The following is a 6,146-nucleotide window of genomic DNA, read 5'->3' on the forward strand; positions in this document are numbered from 1 at the left end:
AGGTGGAAACCTATCCCGGCATTCCCCTTACATTGGTATAAAGACATGTACTACAGAATATCAGCAGGCTGTGAATTGCTTGGCTGACAATAGCCTCAAGGTATTTTGGGTCAAAGTTATTAACTGATTCTTGAGGAATCAGCATCAAAAGCCATGCACCTTGCAATATAATACCAGTTCTCTAGGGCTGGGTCTACACTGCCCTATATCCCAGGATCCAATCTCAAATTATCTGCTTTGAACATCATCTGCTTTTGAATATGAGTCTACACTGCCAAATAATCTGAGATAGGTCACAGGTTTGAATCCAGGGAGAGCATGGATGAGCTCCCTCTGTCAGCTCCAGCTCCCCATGTGGGGACATGAGAGAAGCCTCCCATAAGGATGGGAAAACATCAAAACATCCAGGCGTCCCCTGGGCAATGTCTTTGCAGACAGCCAATTGTCTCACACCAGAAATGACTTGCAGTTTCTCAAGTCACTCCTGACACGAAAAAAACAACAACAACAACAACTGCCATAACCAGATAATCTGGGATCAGATCTTGGGATATACGGCAGTGTAGATCCAGTCTAGCTCTTCAGCCATTATTGATGAAGATCAATCTTTGTTTATGCCAGTTGGTATGAACCATGGCAGTTTCCACCCTTCTGGGTAGTATCTTTTTCAAAAGCAGGGGGAAAAAAACCCCAGGTAGAGTCACAGGTAGTGGAAAGACATTCCAGAACCAGACATGTTCACACATTGGGTATAGAATGGCTATGATATTTCAGCCTGTAAGGTGGCAACAGTAATCTGGGAATAGGTATTATCAAATCATGGCTATGAACAGCTGTAATAGGAGTGGATTAAACTCTATGTACTCAGTTGTCTGCATGATATTGTTAGGACGACTTCCATGATGAACCACACAACAGTGTTGTACACATATCCCAGAGAGCAAGCCACAACAGCCAGATTTACTACTATTCTATTTCTTTTAATTTTAGTTTTTTCTTGGTGTCTTACAAAAATTAAAACAAAGTGAGTTTGGCATCATATAAAAATAAAAACTCAACAGAATTAAAAGCAATGAAAAGGATGCAGACTGAAAACAAAAACAACAAATATAAGCAACACAACACATGATGATAACCCCTTCACCACTGAGCATTCAAATTCCAGCTGAATCAAACAGATTGTCACCTGCTGAGGTAAGGATTATTCTATTCTCTCTAGGACCCATTATACACTGCCATATAATCCACATTATCTGCTGTGAACTGGATTATATGGGTCTACACTGCCATATAATCCAGTTCAAAACAGATAATCTGGATTTGGCAGTGTAGAAGGGACCTCAGAAAGGAATTCCAAACCCTGGGAGCAGCTGCTGATGCTGGCTCCACACTGCCACATAATCCAGATTATCAAAGTAGATAATCCAGATTATCTGTTTTGAATTGGATTATATGTCTGTTCTGCCAAATAATCCAATTTAAAGCAGGTGTGTGGCAGTGTTGATGGGGCCTCAGAAGGCCCTGTCCCATGTTCCTACCAGTTGTATCAGTGACAATGTTAGGACAGAGAAAAGAGCCACCCAGAAGATCTCAGAATACAGGCAGATTCTTATGGGTAAATAATCCTAAACATATCCTGGCTTTATCAATTGCAAGCAGCATTTTGAGTTGTGTCCAGAAACAGATCAGCAGCCAAGGGAGCTGCTCCATCCAGGAAGTTGTGTGCTCCTTGTAGCCAGCCCATTAACAGTCTGTCAACAGCTCTCTGGACCAGCTTTCCAGTTTCCAAACAAAGGCAGTAACCTAAACATGACACTGTAAACATACATCAGATCAGGCTGCACAAAAGGAAGGAGCCAGTATTGTTTAACACACTGCTTCTTTCTCGGTGTGGCATCCAGAAACTTGGTTGTTAATATCAACCTGATAAAAAGTAGATTTCAGACTGATTTTGCTGTTAATATGATAAGAGGTGTGCCATGATACCCATGGGGGCAAACTTGGGTATGTCTGATTCTCTCATTCAAAAAGGAAGGCAGACAAACCTTTGAATAAATTTGGATCTACACTGTCACATTTAAAACACATGTAGTTTGACCCCAAGGTCCTGAGCACAGACAGTTGTGCCTCAAAGAATCCTGATATGTATTCTGTATTCATACTGGTGAAGGTGAATGCTGCATTTCTCAGAAGGGATGCAAAAAATTCAGCATATCAAAAGAAGAGATCTTCAATGCTATAAGACCTCAAGTAAAATGGAGACCTAACATTGAAATATTGTACAGTATAAACGGCTGGTGAGCATATTGAGTGGGGCAGAGGGGGAACTGATTCAATGGGACTGGCCGGATCTACACTGCCTTATATCCCAGATTATCTTCTTATCCCAGATTATATGAGTCTATACTACCAGATAATCTGGGATGAGATCCTCGGATATAGGGCAGTGTAGATCCAGCTTGATACAGAACTTGATTCAGTGGAAACCTTTCCAGTTCTCTTCCATAACCCAGTTTGTGTCTTCCTAACACTATTATGATTATGTTATCTTTTCATTTGAATGAGCAAATGATGTGGAACTTGGTGAGGGAGCCATGTAGTATAATAGGGACATGAAAAAAGTGGGAAGAACCTTCCTTATGAATATCTTCAGTTTCCTACCCTAAAATCGCATGACATGAATTTATTACACACTTGTTGGCCACCTGCTCCAAGTAGCAACACACAGAAGTTCTGAAGAACGAGAGTGACACACAGAGACTGCAGAGAGCAACTGCAGCTCAATGTGTATTAAAGTGGTGTGTTAGAGGTATGGGCTCAAATAATGCTTGTTGTGTTCCTTCAAGTCATTTCTGGCTTTATGGTGGTCCAAAGATGACCCTGTCATTGGCGACATTTGTTCAGAGGTGGTTTGCAATTTTCTTCCTCTGAGGCTTTTTTTTTGGTCATGTCAGCAGCGACTTGAGAAACTTCTGGTGTGAGAGAATTGGCCGTCTGCAAGGACGTTGCCCAGGGGATGCCCGGATGAGTTGATGTTTTTATCATCCTTGTGGGAGGCTTCTCTCATGTCCCCGCATGAGGAGCTGGAGTTGATAGAGGGAGCTCATCCGCCTCTCCCCGGATTCGAACCTGTGACCTTCAGTCCTGCTGGCACAGGGGTTTAACCCACTGCGCCACCAGGGGCTCCTCTGAGGCTGAGAGTGTGTGACTTGCCTAAGGTCAATCAGAGGATTTCCATGGCTGAGTGGGGATTCAAACCATGTTCTCCAACATTCAGACCATTGCACCACACTGGCTCTATATTAAAAATACATTTCTGCAATTTCATCTTTATTTTCTGGCTTTCTTTCAAGACCTTAGAATAACATTTATTAAAATAAAATGCCCCTGAAATCTTGGCTGTCACACATAGCTCAGTGTCGTTAAACCATTACTTCAGAGTTCTAACAGAGGAAATTCTCTTAGTGAAGCTCTGTATTAGATATCTAACAACATCTGCAGGGCCATCTATATCCGACCTTTCTCTGCAGCCTAAAAGATAATTAAAATGTTTTGTAGAATGCAGAGTTTCACTGAATATGCCATATATTGTGGGATTAGATTTATATCTCATGTTTGCCAGGTTGGATGCTAACATAATTTTAAAAAGATTTAGAAAAATACCTCCCATAAGACTTTAGGTCAGTGGTTCTCAACCTGTGGGTCCCCAGATGTTCTGGCCTTCAACTTCAGAGCATGATGGAGTCTCCTCTGGAAGTTTTTAAGCAGAGGCTGGATGAACAGCTCTTACCATCAGTAAGTTCTTACTAATGTTTAGGTGGAATCTTTTTTTCCTGCAATTTGAATCTGTTGCTCCATGTCCCAGGGCCCTTCTACATAGCCATACATCCCAGAATATCAAAGCAGAAAATCCCACAATATCTTCTTTGAACTGGGATATGAATCCATACTGCTATATATCCCAGTTCAAAGCAGAAAATGTGGAATTTTATTCAGCTGTGTGGAAGGAGCCTAGTCTCCTGAGCAGCGGTAAACAAGCTTGCAGTTGAGATTCCTTGAAGCCGTGTGCTTTACGTCCTTTATTTATCATCATTGGGCACACAGAAAAAATCGGAGCCATGGTTCCTTGGTATTCTTAAGGTGGATAGGCCTTGTTCTTACGAAATTGGCACAATCAACCTGCCCTCTTTAGCATAAACCAATTCTCTAGCTTTGTATTTATACAAGACAGGTAGCAAAGAATTGGGGTCTCAGGAACCCCATACTGCATTTTGATGGAAATCCCTGGCTTATCACATCCTTGGTTAGAAAAAAAAAACCCTACCACCAGAGTCCCAGGATATAAAAAGTTGCAACCTAAGTAGAAGCATATGGGGTAAGTGGCATGTGGCAGAGAAAAAGATGCAAGAAGTGAGTATATCAGGGTGTCACAGGTCGAAACATTCTCATTGATAGGCCATGACAGGTTTAATTTCCAGAGTACACCCATTAAAGTGATGGATGGTGGCATTTGGCGCATGCAGAATCTGTTTGTGGCTCCTTGCCATTGAGCAAGCATGTTATTTAGTGGCTTGTATTTATGAGATTATTTTTCCTGCTGCATCTGGGCATCTGCCCAGTTTTGAGGAAGGAGCGATAGTAGGAGAGAGAGGAAATGGAGATGATTTACAGTCATTTAGCAACATGATTCAGAATGTAAACAGACATACTGCATTAAGGATACATTTCTTTCTCTTCTTTGCCTATCTCAGAACTAGTGCCATTTTACAACACGAAGGGCACGTCAAGGACATTTCCAGAATCCATTTTTCCTTCTCTCTCAGACAGGGGACTAAGCAACGTGGTTTCGGTATTTGCCATCATAGCAGGAAACCTAGTAGGAAATTGCTATGGAGTGTCAAACTATGAGCCATTTAAAGAAATTCCACTTTCCAGGAGCATCTCAAAAAAGCAAAAAGCATCACAGCTTTGATACATGGAAGACAAAGGCTCCACGTACACTGACCATTCAATACACTTCAAAGTTGCTTCAAACAGCAGTGGCCAGGCAACAAACTCCCACAAAATTGCACAAAAAAAAAAGCCCTACATGTACATCCATACTCTGTGTGTTGTGTATTCACTATCCGGGCTTCAAATTGGCTCCCGGATTTCCTATATAATCACCTGCACAGCAAATCCACTTTCTTCAATACCATTTTGAAGCTATATTAACTGTCAGTGTAGATGGGCCCTAAATCACACCATTGTAGGCATGTTTAATTGTGATTAGAAAATTATAGTCAAGAGTCTGATTGTTTCACAGTGTCGAATTCAAATTTATTCCCTGCATTCAATCTGCTCCCCAAACTGTCCCGTCTCCAATGCACTTTTCCCTGTAGGCTTCCTTTCTAACAGCAAAATGCTGCTGTTCTTGACCATGATTTTGCTTCCCTTTGTACTCCTCCAATAGACTTCCCTTTTCTCAGATGTGTTAATCCTTCCTTCTAGTGTTGATTCTTCCTTCAATAGACCTACATGGACTAAAAAATTGCAATAAGAATGAAAAAGAAATTAACATGAAAGATCAGGGTATAGGGTTACAGCCTGTGTTAGACGGGGTTACACTCCCCCTGAAGGTGCAGGTTTGCAGCTTGTGAGTTCTCCTGGACTCATTGCTAAGCATGGAAACTCAGGTGTCAGCGGTGGCCAGGGGAGCATTCACACAATTAAAACTTGTGTGCCAGTTGCACCTGTACCTTGGGAAGTCAGACTTGGCCACGGTGGTCCACGCTCTTGTTACATCTTGAACTACTGCAATGCACTCTATGTGCGTTTGCCTATGAAGATTGTTCAGAAGCTTCAGGAGGTCCAACGGGCGGTACCCAGATTCCTCACTGGCAGCATACAGGGAGCATACAACCCCTCATTGTGTCAGCTCCACTGGCTGCCAGTCTGCTACTGAGCACAATTCAAAGTGCTGGCTTTAGCCTATAAATCCCTAGACGCTGGTCCAGCTTACCTGTCTGAAGGGATCTCTCTTTATAAGCCAGTTAGACGATTAAGACCAGCTAGGAAAGTCCTGCTCTTGGTCCCACTGCCGTCGCAGGTACGATTGGTAGGGATGAGAGACACGGTCATCTTCTCAGTGGTGGCCCCTCGGCTAT

Source organism: Anolis sagrei, chromosome 1, assembly GCF_037176765.1.
Source record: "Anolis sagrei isolate rAnoSag1 chromosome 1, rAnoSag1.mat, whole genome shotgun sequence".
Classification (NCBI taxonomy): Eukaryota; Metazoa; Chordata; class Lepidosauria; order Squamata; family Dactyloidae; genus Anolis; species Anolis sagrei.